The sequence below is a fragment of the Caretta caretta genome, chromosome 15 (assembly GCF_965140235.1).
Source record: "Caretta caretta isolate rCarCar2 chromosome 15, rCarCar1.hap1, whole genome shotgun sequence".
NCBI lineage: Eukaryota > Metazoa > Chordata > Testudines > Cheloniidae > Caretta > Caretta caretta.
The window spans coordinates 31,972,800-31,989,541 of NC_134220.1; positions in this window are offsets into that span (position 1 = coordinate 31,972,800).

The window sequence follows — 16,742 nt, forward strand, 5'->3', positions numbered from 1 at the left end:
TTCTCAAAGGGCTCATTAAACCACCAGTGACTGTGCTGAGTGCAGGAGTCACTGGGTGAGGTTTTCCGGTGTGTTCTGACAGAGGTCAGATTGGGGGGATAGTCACAATAATCTTACGCTCTAGGAGTCTATGCATCAGTCATTGCTGCTCTGCTCTCTCCTCTCCGTAGTTACATGGAAGTACATGGGCTCTGTTTTGTCAGGATTTTCTTTCCGTTTTCAGGCCACGATTCCTTGGCTCCCTAAGGGAAGAGTTACACTGTGGCAAAGCTGGCAGTGTGTGTCTCCTTGCGCCCCCCTCCCTCCACCTCAATTCTGGCTGCACATGAATGTTCAGAAGAAGAGAGGAGAAATTGACTGGGCCAGATGGGAAATCCCACCAAGTCCATGCGGAGATGTACAGCTTCAAAGAAGATGGGTCCCAGCCTGAAGGCAAACACTGCCACACATTTCCAATCAGAGTGCAGAGAAGATCTTCCCGAACGATTGGTCTGGCCTCCTTGGACACCTCTGGACCCAGGCGGTGCCAGTGGGAGGCACCCGCTGGACTCTCCAGAACTTCATTTTACAAATGTAGCCGAGAACCCTGGATCAGTGATGGAGGCCATGGCACACTGGTCCTACTCAGTACTCACTGTGAACTTCACTCGCAGAGCCCAGACAAGCTTCCCACACCCAGCCCCACACTAATGCACCTCAACCCTCACTCAGAGAAACTGGCTCTTGGGGACATGGAGGAGATCAGGCTCCATGACCCAGTTCTCTACTGAGCCAGGCTCTTGTCAGCTGGGATTCTTGCAATGTTTCCACAGGAACGAGTCCACAAGCTCCTTTCACACAGGCCTTCAAAGAGCCCTTTCATGGAATGATCCCATCCTCGAGGGGAAGAACTGTCTGTGTCCTAGTGCAAAGCTGTGGAGTCAGACAGCTTCCCTGAAGCATTCGCTGCACTTTGGTTGGTAATTACACTTCCAGGCCCATTGCCAGTCGGCAGGAGCACATTCCTCACCTGACCTGCAGACGTTTGAGCAGTGTGGGATTGATTCTGCTCTCCATGGAGGTCAAACCCACCATTTGGATTTGACAGCATTTTATGCTGACACAAGGTGCAAGGCAAGGCAGCATCAGTCTCCTTGGGTCCAGAGGTTGCAACTAGACATGTCAGACCAGCTCAGCCCATCGCTGATGGGAAGGAGAGTGTCTCAGCCTCTCTCTAGCCCAGCTTTGTCCCCTCTGATCGCAGCCGGATGCACTCAAGAAGCAAACTAGCCCATCACTTTGCTTTGACTGAAGTCTCCCCTGCTGTTTCCTTTCCTCCATCGCTACCCAGAACATGCAGCTCGCCTTGAGAAATTGTTCCACTCCAACTGCTCAGAACACACTAAATGAGATTACCAGGCGCTGCTTTCACAGTATTCCCAGACACTTCATTTACAATTATGTACTTTACGGTTTAACACTAGTGGTTCCTCCTCTTTGTGCAGATTGGGTTTTGAGGATGAGATCTAAACAGGTGGCATATGGCCCTGTATTATACTCAGAGAGGGTGCGCTCCGGACTTTTATTCTAACACACGTTACACATTATTATTGTAAGCTCATTTAGTGCAAAAGCAACGTGCTTTACTTTCTGATAAAATCAGTTTTTCCCTCTGTAATGGAGACATTCATTACCCAGCTCGGGGCTTTGCATGGAGCTTTTGATCCTTCCATTTTTCCTAGTTTATCGTCTTCTGTTGCTTGACTAAAGCACAGGAGAGGAGTGCTCGTAGGAATGTGGCTTGTCTTATTTTTCATGAATATACTCAGGGAAAGGGGGTTTGCAGGTTAGTGGCTGCTGCGGCTGTTTCAGGTGTGACTGCCCTCCCGTCGCACCTAGCCAGCTCACACATACCACTGGAGTCTTTAGTAAAGACATTGCCGGCAGAGTGGAGGATGTGAGCTGCCAGGTGGAAAGGGCTTCTGCAGATGGTCTTCACTCAGGTGGCTGCAGTCGGGAGAGACCTGGGGGCCCATGTCGGTCCCCAGTGCCCAGCACATTCAGGCCCTGGCTACTGTTCCATAAGCACTGAGCTCACTCCCAGTGCAAGAAATCAGGACTAACGCCCCTGGGGCGAACAGGGTCAGACTGAGGATCTGTCTGCACAGGAGCTCACCAGCTGGAGGATCATTCTGAGAACTCACTGCCAACGTGGTGATTCGTCTTTAGGGATGTCCGGGACATTTCCTTTGTGGCTACTTCCTTTGTGTTTATTGACAAACCCCAGAAGGGGAGGACTATCCGGGGCTCCACCAGAGAACGGAGCCTCTTAAGAGCGGCCTGACGTGCTGAAACACAGGATGCTGCAGAGCAGAGGCCTGGGTGAGTGCTGGGGCCCAGGCTGGGGACTAAGAGGTGCCAGGGCAAAGGAACCCCAGTGACCAGGAGTATCACAGCTAGGAATCATATATCCTAAAATAAATTTTCTTCCCTTTGTTACTAGCAGGACCTCACATTATGGCCTCTGAAATTGTTTTAAAATCTAACATGTTTTTCACCAGCACTGCTCCTTGTTCACCGGGCTGAGGCCGAAATCCTGTAGATATTCACTAACACTGGTAGCTGCATAAAGGAGTCATCCCCTGGCACCCAGTGTCTGCAGTTACTCACGCACCGCAATGTTTGCAAGACCAAGGGCCTCATTCTGGAAACTAGTCACTGACCAGGCTGTGTCATTGCTGGGTCTCACACTGACCCCACGCTGCAACGTGTGTGTCGCAAACCCCGCCGAGGACACCAGGCAAAAGCAAAACAAAACAGATTTCACTGGAGATGCACCCAAAAAAAAAAAAAATTAATAAATAAATGTTTGGCCCAAACTCTGGAACAGCTGCTTAATTGTATCTCCAGCCATTTAACTTGTGAACGTGACACCAAAAAGTCCAAGACTTACCTTGCAACAAAGCATGTTTTGCATCCAAAGCACCTACACTAGGTGCATGCCCTATCTCCAGTGGCTGCCATCTAGACGGGCAGGAAAGCTCCCCACCTGAAAACAGGTCACTGGCCGGGTCTTCGGCTAGAGTTCCTGCAGGCTGTGCAAGATCAGAGGTTAAGATCTGAGTTCAAAGAAATTAGAGAAGGCAAAAGCCCATTAGTTGATATTGTCTCTCCTTCAGCCAAGTGTCGTGCTGTTTCTTAGAGCCCATTCCCCTGTGCTTTGTTGCTGTTCCAAGGGATGGGGCTTCTTCCACTGCCTTCTAGAGATGAAAACAGTGCCTAACAGATTCTACTGCCGGGATGTCTTTTTCCTTGGTTCTGCGTTATGGACTCTATAGTAAGTGCCAAGAAATCTTCTGTTTTTTATCATCATCTAGCCTCTTTAGTAGGTTGGTTAAAACAGAACAAACTGTTGGAATTACTGAACACGGCAAAGTAACATGTAAGAGCAGCTAAACATGAACTAACGTGTTTGTCTTGTCCCATGGCATCTTTTCCTAGGAGTCTGATTTCCCAGTGGTCCATTGTTAGCTATAGAAACTGCAGATTGTATGCGGTATGCCTGGGTATGATTGCTCCTGGTTTGATCTAGCCGTGGTATGAATATGTGGTGTAAATCTGCCACGTTCATTTAGCTGCTCCTACTGTGGGCAGCAGGCTTCACTCAGACCTTCAGAAAGCTGGTTCTCCATAGCTTTTCAAGCCATCCTCACAGCAGTAAAATGGAAGCAAAACACCAGGCCTCTCCCATAACACACTGTTATCAAGACTGTAATGGGCCTTTCTCAGTTAGAGTGAAATTAGCACCTCTCTCAGAAACGTGCCTGTCTTATGGCAGTTCTTTCCTTGGAGAATGTATTTGGTTTGTTTCTGTGTGCATAAGATGACATTCCTGCATCCCTACCAGACACGCAGAGGCTCCTTGCTCTTGTCACCCTGTAACAGCTTCCTGGATTAATGATTCTGCAAAGGGCTAATTCTTAAGAGGGCAATGTCTTTTGCAGGCAGTATTGATCTTTGTCAACTTTCTCTTGGAAGAAAGAAAATATTGGCTTATTTACAAAGGTAGCTTTTTGCTCCTGGCAAGCCAGCAAGATTCACTGCTCCACGCATCCCTCAGAAATTGGATGGGCTAAGTGCAGTTCTTGGAATGTCAAAATGAAAGTCCCCCAAGTTCACAAAGCCTAATGAAGCAGACACAATATAATGCACCAGAGCAGGCTTTAGCACCAGAACAATGAACAGAGGGGCCCTGTGTAGCAGCACAGAGCTCAGGTTAGGGGAGCTGTGTGGGAACCAGAATTGCCCTCTCACGGGAAATTCTGACATTCAAAATTTGGTTTTGTTCTGAACTGTTAGGGAACATCGAATTTTGAGATTTCCCACGAAATGGAATATTCAAAAATGTTCATTTTGGTTTGACTGAAACCAAATGCGATTTTGACTTTATTTTATGTGATAATTTATCATATAAATGGAAATTCGCAGTGACATTGCATTTCAAAGTGAAGAATTGAAACGTTCTGCTCTGACAAAGTTGAAATGGATCATTCTAACATCATCAAAGCAATTTTTTTTCTAAACAAAAACTTTCATCAAAATCGGCATGTTCCCCTGGCAAGTTTTGACAAAATGATATTTTCTAGCAGAAAAGCGTTGCTTTGGAAAACTTTCAACCAGCATGTAAGGGAGGTAGGCTCAGGATGAAATGGGGTAGTTCATGCAATTCTCATCCTTCCCACTGCAGGGTGTCCTCTACCTGTCAGAAACTATAGATGTCCAAGGGCCTGATCCTGCAAAAACCAGCACATAACTTTACTCATGGAAGCAATACCTTTAAAATTTCATAGCTGCAGAGCCAGGATCAGGCCCCAAGACTGTGGCGGTCCATCACTGACAATGCCTGTTTATTCTCTCCTTAGCAGGTGACAAATCTACATTTTAGCCACCCAGCCTTCCTCAGAGTAGGCAGTGAATAGTAATCCATGGGAATGCAGAATATCTAACATTGCAAACTACCCTGCAGTGCAGCAAGCAGAGACCCACAAATATTTATATGCAACTAAGTGAAAGAAGTGGATAGATGGATCCCAGAACATTCTAGGAATATGAAATAGAAAGCAGTTTTCAACTAAAAATTGAGATTAAGGGGAAAAGTTGATTATGTACCAAATTATAGTGAACTCAAGAAAATACCTATTCTTGATAAAGTAATAGGGAAATACCAGACTGCAATCTGCCACTTTCGTGGAACACGTGGGTTAAAGAGGAGACACTGTGAGACATACAGGGCCTAGTTTCTTGGTTGCACCATTTACTTCTACTGGGGGTAAAGCACTACCAGCCAGCATGAGTGGAAAGTTCATATTTGGTAGGGATTCACATGTGCTCAGCACAGGTGTAAGGGAACAAAGAATCAGACCATTGAATTACTGTATCATAAGGACTGATGAGACAGCCACAGTTTTGATCCATTAACATCTTGGCATGCATACAGGGGAAGGCCACATGCGGTTTTCAAGCTTTTTCTGGTTATTTTTAAACAGTTTCCTGTGCATACAAGCAGTGTGATATGTCTGGTAACATTTCAGAGCAAATGGGGGAAAGGGGGAGGGATCTGAAGCTGCAGGAGGTCCTTTTCCAAAGCAGACTCCCCAGTGTATTTTCCAGCTATGCTCGGAGGAAATCCCAACCTTAGAATTGATATTGGACTTGTGGGTGGTGTTTATTCACTGAAATAAGTCATGTCCTGGGGGGTAGCTTAGTGGCAATATCAGCTTGTGCACTGATCTGCCAACCAACACTGGGAAATGCTAAAATCATGCCACCAGCTTTCTTTACAAAGCTAGCCGAATTCGCAGCACAATAGGCTGCAGGCAGACACAGAATTAAGGAGAAATTATGGACGTTAACATTATTACCGAGTTCAGGGCTGTGCTGCCAAGCATTAAATTGGCCCAATTATTGATATCTTTCATTTCTGACAAAAAGCAACCTAGATATATCTGTCAAATATATCAAAGTGCCTGCGTCCATTTCCCTTTGGCATATCTCAATTTTGTTCCTGAACGCAGGTTACATTCTTGAGTTTATCAGCATGTGAAGGGCTCACTTGGAATCCTGTATTTAGCACCATGCTAGACAAATAATATTACACACTAAAAAAAAAAAAAAAAAACCCTAAAAAGCTATTACACCCACTAACTCCCGCTGTGCAGAAGGTGCCAAATCAGATTACAGCGCACAGTTGCCACATTATCCTGTCTCGACTTCACTAACGCTCATTAAGCTTCTAAAATCCTTTTTATGGTGTTTATAACACCTCCAGAGGAGTTTACTGTGTAAATATTATTCTACCATTAAATCCTGCAACAAGGCAACCGTCAACAAGTGGAATCTGTAATGGGCCTGCAGAGAGGCCTCTGCTTGCAGGCTAAAAAGCCTGTGAAGTGAGGCCAATGAAAGCAGCCAAGAACACAGTACGGAGTGATAAAGCACTTCATTTTGATGCTTTAAATCTCCTACCACTTGGGCCTGCTTAATGTAACAGGCCCACTGAGACATTAGATTTGGGCCTAGAGTCAAATAAGCTACAGGGAGCCACTTACTGAAAGAACCCTTCCCTCTACGGCAGGCACTTGCAGTTTAACCCAGTTAATCTAGTGTTGAATCTTCGTGGGTTAATGGCTCTTCGCTGACAAAAGGCCAGGATCACGTCCCATCAAGACGGCAGACACCCAAATTTACTGCAGTACTGAGTATTCTTTGTAGTTAAAGAATATATGTGCTCTGTGTGTCTCTACAATGTAGTAAAAAAACGGCAAGTGTTCTCTCCCCCTCCGTATTCGGATATTTACACTGGGACCAGGCTTAAATATAAAGGCATGCTCTTTCTTTTAAGCATTTTAATTCATGCCACCATGTGCCTGCATGTTAGGCACACACATTTATTTACCAACTTTATTTTTTAAGGCTATTGAAAGTACAATTCCTTTCTCTGGGCAGGGGATCTCTGAGAGGTTTGGGAAGCCAGAAGGATTAATAATTCCAGCAAGCAGACTCATCCCCAGCGCCTTCCCCCACCTCCTAATTGGGAACATTTTCAAGTGCTGACGTCTGTCTCCCAGCCCCTAACCCTAGGATTTGCAAACCAGCTGAGAACAAAGAAAAACAAAAAAGGCGAAGATCCTCTGGAAAAAAATAAAAAACCCTACAGAAGGGGAAAATCTCAGAAATGGGAGGAAAGGAGACTCCCTGAAGATACTGCAGAGTTGGCAAGTGTCAAAATATCAACAGCTGTTCCTGGAAGGAATACAAACTATATACATTCACAATGTATGCTATCTGTAAGGACCGCTCACCCCCCTCCCCCTGCTGTATTCTCCAAGCTAAATTGACCGCACTTCATCTGTGACATGGCCCGGCCCTGGGCAGAATGGGGCTTTGGGTGAAAGTGGCTTTTAGACATGATCCGGTACTAAGTGGCCTGTCCTAATTCACTGCCCACAGTGACTCCCCACAGGTCATGGCGATAGTAACCTGGCGTGTAACCAGGATGGGGTGCTTGATTCCTGCTGTGTCACTTCTTAGCCAGTATCAGACCCTATTGCTTCTCTAAAACAAAGGAAGGAGTTGGAAATGTAAAACATCTTCCCAACGACACCTGTTGGGAAACCTTCACCAGTCCCCACTGTAACAGCCCTGTCTCTTTCCATGCCAGTGAGCCATTGGGAAGCAGACAGCATCTCCTTGGAGCTTGGCAAACTGCACTTAAGTAAAAAAGATGACCAAGTTTGGAAATGTTTCTAAATAATTTTTACCATGTGTGTTTCCTGGTCCGTTATCAGTGTCTGCATCCAAGAGACAGGATTCCTCGGGAGAAATTCTAGCCCAGTTTCAGGAGCCTCTGGAAACTGTGAGCCATACACTGGCCGCCTCAGCAGTGAGCGCAGACAGCAGTTTAGGCTCTTTTTTTGTTTCCTTTCTTATAGCAAACTTTCTGGTGTTTGCTTGTGATAAAAACCCTCCTGTGACCAAGGAGCAGGACCGAGAAACATCCATTTGGATGACTGGAGAGTCAAGCAGTGCAGAGGACAGAAGTTCGGATTGGCAAAGGATTTGGCGAGTTGGCTTCATTCCAAATTGAAGTGAAAACAAAAATTTCAGAGTTCTCTATGAAGGAAAGTTATGGGAAATTGTTTTGGTTGAAATCAAAACATTTTTTGCTTTGCTTTTGACTGTTCATTTTTGTATCTCATTATAAACACAATATTTTAAAAATTTCAAAACAAAAAAATCAAAAACATTTGCTTCCAAAAATGCCAAAATAGGATATTTCAATATTGTCAGAGCTTTTTTACCCTGGTTTTCTTCCCAAATGAAATTCCAGCAAAATCAACCTGCTTTCATGATGCGTTTTGATTCCAGTGAAATATGGGTCCATCCGGCAAAGTTTCCCTGACTAACTTTACTGGGGATTTAAAGAGGAGCTTTCCTGCCCGAGGAGTTTGTATGGCCATCCTGCTGCAAGGGCCACCACATGCTCTTCAGTTTCACTCACTCTCACACCTTTTTTCCTTGCTCTGCTGGGCTCTTTGTGCCCTTCCCTTCACCACGGGGCTGCTGCTCTCCCAGGGATGTCAGCATGAAGCCTGTGTGAAGTAGCCCTAATTTCCATGACAACAGAACAAAACAGCTGAGAACACCCCACCTGCCTGGAAACCTCTGGGGAGGAGAATCGTCTCCCCATGAAGATGCGCCCACACATCTCCCCCCTCCACCCCCACTCTACAGAAAAATCTGGGGGGTCAGCCCCCAATCTTGAGGCATCTGCTGGAGGTACAGGCCTGTACCGTGGATGGACTTCTGCCTCCACTGGCAGCTCAGCTCAGTTGGACAGACTGCCCGAGCAAGGAGGGCATTAGGGGTGCTGGAGGCTGGGAGAGGGCTTGGGTGATTTAGCCATCAGGAGTGGGCTAGGAAGGGCTCGATGAGGAGCAAGCAACAGCAGAGTCTAGACATGGCTGTGATGGGAAGGGCCTGAGGAAAGACCCTTGGCTGAAAAACACAGGCTGCTATTCCAAAACCAGGGCTGTGCAACAGAACAGCGATGTCCTCCACATATTCCTTAGCTTCATGAGCTTCCACTGCTGGCTCAGTGTTCTGCAAAAACAAGAGCAAGGTGGAGCAAGACATTAACATGGAAATGTGAAGCGTGCATGCCATGCGGAGTTGAAACATACACACAACTGCCCTGCACTGCACATGGCCTTTTGCAAAGAAAGTGAAACACCACCAGTCACACTGGCTCATGCGTAGTCCAGGTAAAATGGCACAGACTTTCGTAGGAAAGGGAAAGCATTCAGAGCAACGGACAGGCACGACAGCCCAACGCTGAGTCTTGGGCACTAACTAGCCTGGATGCAGTCAGGGAAGCGCACAGCCACTGGGTCCTGTTGGATTCCTCCCAGCTCTTGGAGACCCAAATACCAGCAATGCCCACTAAGAACAAAGCTGTAGAGATTCAAGGCAAAGCCTTTATAGGAGACAACCACCAACGTGACTCTGTTTGGGTTAATGACTAGACTGCAGGAGGAATGGAAAAAGGCTAATGTAGTGCCAATCTTTAAAAAAGGGAAGGAGGAGGATCCTGGGAACTACAGGCCAGTCAGCCTCACCTCAGTCCCCGGAAAAATCATGGAGCAGGTCCTCAAAGAATCAATCCTGAAGCACTTACATGAGAGGAAAGTGATCAGGAACAGTCAGCATGGATTCACCAAGGGAAGGTCATGCCTGACTAATCTAATCGCCTTCTATGATGAGATTACTGGTTCTGTGGATGAAGGGAAAGCAGTGGATGTATTGTATCTTGACTTTAGCAAAGCTTTTGACACGGTCTCCCACAAGTATTCTTGTCAGCAAGTTAAAGAAGTATGGGCTGGATGAATGCACTATAAGGTGGGTAGAAAGTTGGCTAGATTGTCGGGCTCAATGGGTAGTGATCAATGGCTCCATGTCTAGTTGGCAGCCGGTGTCAAGTGGAGTGCCCCAGGGGTCGGTCCTGGGGCCGGTTTTGTTCAATATCTTCATAAATGATCTGGAGGATGGTGTGGATTGCACTCTCAGCAAATTTGCGGATGATACTAAACTGGGAGGAGTGGTAGATACGCTGGAGGGCAGGGATAGGATACAGAGGGACCTAGACAAATTGGAGGATTGGGCCAAAAGAAATCCGATGAGGTTCAATAAGGATAAGTGCAGGGTCCTTAGGACAGAAGAACCCAATGCACAGCTACAGACTAGGGACCGAATGGCTAGGCAGCAGTTCTGCGGAAAAGGACCTAGGGGTGACAGTGGATGAGAAGCTGGATATGAGTCAGCAGTGTGCCCTTGTTGCCAAGAAGGCCAATGGCATTTTGGGATGTATAAGTAGGGGCATAGCCAGCAGATCGAGGGACGTGATCGTCCCCCTCTATTCGACATTGGTGAGGCCTCATCTGGAGTACTGTGTCCAGTTTTGGGCCCCACACTACAAGAAGGATGTGGATAAATTGGAGAGAGTCCAGCGAAGGGCAACAAAAATGATTAGGGGTCTGGAACACATGACTTATGAGGAGAGGCTGAGGGAGCTGGGATTGTTTAGTCTGCAGAAGAGAAGAATGAGGGGGGATTTGATAGCTGCTTTCAACTACTTGAGAGGTGGTTCCAGAGAGGATGGTTCTAGACTATTCTCAGTGGTGGAAGAGGACAGGACAAGGAGTAATGGTCTCAAGTTGCAGTGGGGGAGGTTTAGGTTGGATATTAGGAAAAACTTTTTCACTAGGAGGGTGGTGAAACACTGGAATGCGTTACCTAGGGAGGTGGTAGAATCTCCTTCCTTAGAAGCTTTTAAGGTCAGGCTTGACAAAGCCCTGGCTGGGATGATTTAATTGGGGATTGGTCCTGCTTTGAGCAGGGGGTTGGACTAGATGACCTCCTGAGGTCCCTTCCAACCCTGATATTCTATGATTCCATGAATGAGAGTGTCTGAGTTCCATTTCTGAGAAGATTCAGTGTCAATCTTACACACACACCATGACTTTGTGTAACTGCAAAATTGGGGGTGGGGGGGGATGGAACAGGCCTTAGGTTTATTTCAAACCTCCCAGAATCTTAGGAGAATTACCCATTTTTCACAGACTAATATTTATAACAATCAGGGCTTAAATCAAAGGCAATATAATGAAGAAAAGAAACAAATTTCTGCTTTTATTAAAAATCAAAATAGTTTCTTAAAGAAGTACTGACACAAGGTTATTCCAAGAGAATGTAAAACCCTAGGGACTGGGTGCTGCCATATTCTTTGGAAAGCAAGATCAGTTGTTCTCATTCCCTGCGGGAATCATTTCTCTCTTCCTGCAATCCACCTCTGTGATAAACTCCGGCCACTGGTATCCTAGTAGGGGCCAGTTATAAATGCCCTACATGATTAAACAGACATTTTTTCTTTAATAAATGTTCAAGGTGTTTTATGTTGCAAAGACTAGGGGCAAACATCAGAAGTTGGGTTAGGGAGCTTGCCCAGTTTGAACAAGACCCCCTCAACCTCTCTCTATCCCTTAGGTAGCCCTTCTGGTCACTCAACTGGTCTGGAAGCAGCAGGATTTTCTGGGGGAGAACACACAGTCTGTTCCAGTCCTCCACTGGCAGATCCTTCCTGAGCAGACTTCGTGGCTCCCTTCCTCGGCTTCAGCAGCAGTCACTGGCCTGCCCAGAGAACCCAGAAGTCTCTCCTTTCTCCTAGGGACAGACTGGGACAGCCTTATGCACACAGAGTAGTAACTTACTCCTCCAGCAGTCCCATTGAGTCAGGCCAGTATCAGTGACCGACTCAGCGTGAGTGAGGGCAGAACCTGACCAATATCTATTAGAACAGCCTTTTCTATACTCACCCAGGACTCTTCCCTGGCTCCTTTAATGTCGTAGATGGAACCTCTTCATCGGGCTCTGAACCCAATAGTGCCCATGGACCTACACAGCCCTTAGATCCCCCAGGGACTCCTGGCTGTGAGCTACAAATGAGCACCCTGCTGCCTAGGGGAAGTTCAGAAGCTGTAAGATTAGAGATCAGCAGGAATTGCTTAGCTAATTCCAGCAGGAAGAACCATCATCTTGGGGACAGATGTCCTGAGTGAAGTTCGGGAGTTCAAAAGGCAAGTCCTTGTTGCTTTGATATACGGTATGGTAAAGGCCACAGCAATCCCAGTAAAAATTGGAAGGAGCTGGTTGGAGGATGGAGAGTGCTTGCTTGTCAGCTGCCTTTGTTGACCTTGTGTCCTGAAGGAAGCTCTTTTAGACATGCATCTGAAAAGGACCAAGTTTTGCACAATGTGATTTGGGGCTCTGAATACTCAGACCAGAGCGGCCAGTGTGTGAGAAAACAAACGGAGCTCTGAGGGCATTACAAAGCTCATAGAGCTCCAATTAAAAGAGTTTCCATCAAAAGGCAGACTTGGATAGGGCTCCCAATTATCCTGACAGGGATACAGAGTTTTAATGGGCACCAACACTTTTAACAAAAGTCTGCACACTGGCACTGACAAAATCCCATTCAGGCTGGTTTTCTAAGGCGGCGAGGGAGCCGAGTTTGGGAAAGGTTCCACGCCTGGCGCAGAGGGTGTGAATGCTACCAGGAGGGTTCTGTGGATGGGCTCCTTTTGTAGATCCAGTGCAAAGATTCTCTGTCTAAATGCTTCTCCCCTCCTCACCATCCCTTTCTCCTGCCCCTACCTGTTCTGGGTTGAGTGTCATACAGATGTGTAACCACAAAGCTGTTAGCTGGAAGGCTGATGCTTGCAAAGCATCTGCAATCACTTTCATTTCCCGTGGCCCCAAGCCCCCTTTTATTCTTCCAGGGCAATGTGTTCTTCACACCGAGACTCCTGGTGGACATTCCAGAGGCCTGATAAAAGCCACTTGCTGAATGTCTCTTCTGCCCTGGGCCGGTTTTTGCTCTGGCAATATCACATTTTCCAGCTCAACCTCTGGGTGGTTGGGGGAGCTTTTCTGAGCCTCTTTGGAGTCCACACCAGTGAAGCACCAGCTGATGCCAGCAGTACCATTTCCCTTACTAACAGTTGAATACATTTGTCTGAGGGAAGCGGCTGGGCAGCACTGTCCCTTTAAATGCTCAGACAGCAGAATAGGCTCCCAATGAGTCATTCGTCAGGAATGTGGGAGTTCTCGCATTACTCCGCTTTAAAAGCCTTTTAATTCCAGTTTGGTGATGAATGGGCCAGGCCCCTGAAATGAAATGTTCAGAGGCTCAGTGTACCAGGCCTCCTGCTTGTAATTATTTTTGTACAGAATATGTCAAGTGTCGTGCTTCACAAGAACTCGTTTAGCATGCAAACATTTTGTGATTAAGTGAGGCTTACTTAATTAAGCACTTTGTAATGACTCTTAAACCAAAGAGTAGTGGATTCGTGCGTCCTATTTGTGTCTATCACGTTAAAGGCTCAGTAATAACAGGTTTCTGCAGACACTTAGGGTTAGACGACAAAGTGGATGAAGGGAAATAAGCAGCCACTGTGAGCCCAGCCAGTTACAAGTGTCCTGATTTAGAGCAGCCTCAGCTGAGACCATGCAAATTTGCTTCTTGCGTCTGCTAGAGCATCACAGCCGGTCCAGACGCTGCTCAGACCCAGCAGTCTGTTGTTACCTTCATTGTTAAACTGCAAGGGAATGCTTGAAGGTGGTCACAGCAACTAGGAGGCTGAGTTGTTCTAATGGGCAGGGTGGGGTTTATTCCCAGAGCACAATTCCCTGCAAAACAAAGATCACCGGGGGGGTTGTAATGACCCAGGCAGAAACTGTTAGTTCAGGGGTGATTCATGGGTAGCTCTGGGATGTCGTTCTTGGTTGCCTTCTTCGGAAAGGCAGGGGCAGGGCCCTACAGGTCCCAGCATGCAGGGCTTCACCGGGACCCAAGCAGGAGAAGGCTGCAACGGAGAATGAAGTTCAGATGTGTATGTCAGCACCAGCGCAGCTCTCCCAGGGTAACTATGGCTGTGGCCATGGGTGTGGAGTATTCTCTAGCCCTGCACCAGGCTTGGTCTAATGTAGTACTCCACCATGGTTAGCATCCGCAAGGAATTACAGGTCCAGTGTTGCCAGAGTGGGCCCACTCAGGTAGCCTTCAGGAGCTGAGTTTTCATGTTAAGGTAGCTGCGATGTGCTCCAATTTCCACCAGCTGGATGTGGCCCCTCAGGCTCCTGGCAACACAGTACCAAGCCGGTGCCCTTCTGCAGTAGCATAACTGAACCTAGCAGGCCAAATTCACCCACTCTGTTCATCTACAGGGAGTTATACCAGGGGCAAATTTGGCAGTTTAGTGTTTTCAGAGCTCCCATTGAGCAGCACCTTGACCCGGGCCTGTCACAAGATATTTATACCCTTGTGTATATTGTAAGGTTACAAGACCTCTGCTTGAGCTTCTGGCCCACGTGGAAAGGTAAAGCTTTTGCAAACAGTCCCTGCGAGTCGCTTGCTATCTTTCAGATAGACCCTAGGCCCAATTCTGGAGCGGATTAGCTTGGAGGAGGATGAGCAGGGTGATTCAGCCCTTCATTGTCAATTCTAATGCTTCCCATCACCAGTAGGACAGTAGCTCAGCAACTGGCCAGCTCCTTGGGCTTTACATCCCAGCAGGAGCTTACTTGAGGAGGGATCACTGATTGGCTGTCAGATAGTCACAGGTACCCAAAATTACAGTACACACAAGTCCCTAAGGCACTCAGGATGAAGGAAACCGGCAATGTGAGGTTTTGTGTTAAAGTTTGTCCTATTCTTTTAGCAGCCCACTAGTGCATCAGACAGCCGAGCCTCAGGAGCAATAGCAGATTGCACCAAGAGAAACATGAAGTGCGCTCTCAGAGGGGCTAGTAGCCCCTAGGCAGGCAGGCACCATACAGATGCCACAAGACAAGAAGGGTCAGAGGTCATCACAGCCATGAATGAGAAGCACAAGTGGACTGAGATGGCTCCCGCGTAGCAGCAATTAACTTTTCTACTTGTCACAGTTCATGGGACCTTATCTCCTGTTGTTGTGTCCTTCCCAGTACTTTGTTCCAGTCCCCTGCTGTCCCGTGGCCTCCAGCCAGACAAATCCCTGCCAGCCTCTCTCCACCCTTAGGCTCCTTCTCAAACTGCAGGTGCTAGCCGGTTTCTAGGGTACATTGGCTGTTCTCTCTGGCATGGCCCTTTGTGAGGCACCATCTGAAATCACACCCAGGAATTTGCAAGTGCAGATGGGCCCAGCCCAGCACCTGGGGTCCTACCGTGCCCACACTTCGTGCTAGAGCACAGGAGTGGGGATGGGATCAAGTAGATATTTGGTTACGAATATTTACACAAGTGAAAAGGACACAGTGCCGGCTGCGATTGGCTCCCCTTTGTGTTCACTTTCCAGGAACGTTCCAGCACCTGGCGGCCACAGCTGCTGCAATGAGACGTGGTGAAGAGGCTACCTCGGAGGCTGCCAGGTTGTAGACATTTTAGAGTGTGACAGATAATAACTAGGAGCACTGGAGCTGGAAGCTACAGAAATGCTGCAGTATGGAATGGATTTGCAATGTGTTATGCAGAAGTTAAGCTTCCATTAATTCAAACAAACAAACAAACAACCCAACCATTCCTAGGAATTGCCATCCTGGACCAGCCCACTGGTGTTTTGAGTTCAGCACCCTGTCTCTGACAGTAACTAGTACCAGGTACTTCAGAGGAAGGTGCAGGAAGATACTTATGGAATAAATTTCTTCACCCACACCAATTAGAGATTGGTATGTGCCTTGAAGCAGGAAGACTTAGATCCCAACCAAAACCCTGGGTTTTTTGCTTGTGTTTTTTGTTTTCCTTTAATGCCTACTTTTGTCATTCCGGATGTGTTCGTTAGCCATACAAACATATAACATTCCTAGCCACTCCAATTGTGAATAAACCCTTCTCAACATGAATTGAACTCCTCAAAGTGTATTAACAGAAACCTGATTCAAAGAAACCAGTACAATATCATGTGACCTGCATGTCCAATCAAAACTAACCCACGCAGCTTGCATTTTGAACACTCAGAACAAACTGCTCACAATAAATATTCAGGCCAAGAGTTGGTCAGCAAATAATTACCAATAACAAAGAAATTTGAAAAAACTGGAAGCTTCCCTTGGAGAGTCCATGCACAAAGAGGCTAACTTCATTCATCATATAAACTGTTCAACATGAATCACTTGTGCTCAGCTAGGGAACCCAAACACAGAAGCGTGTTTGAATTTCCCAGGCGGCACCTCTCTCCAGAGTCTGTCAAAACACCCTGATGCAGACAGCTAACATCTGGACTCACATTAAAGTTGTGTGGCTTGAGCCTATTTCAGCTCCCCGGGGTACAAAGTTCACCCACCACTCCTCCCAAGAATCTAGTGATATTTCCAGCCCAATTGTTTGACAAGAGAAGTTCAGCTAAGCAGCTGAATCGGAGCCCTGAACCTTCTGAAGCTGGCCCATCCCTAATTTATGCAGCAGTTAAAAAACAAAACAAAACCCCTGCACTCTGCTTTACCATGTTATATTACAACATCTGCATCACCAACCCCAGAGGCAGTTCTGTGGCATGAGAAGCACAAGTCCTATAACGACCAGGTAGCTTCCAGTGTGGCCCTGTTCCCACCATGCCTCCCCTGAGCCAGTGCAACCGCAGTGACCTCAACCCAAGGGTGGCAACCTGAGAGCA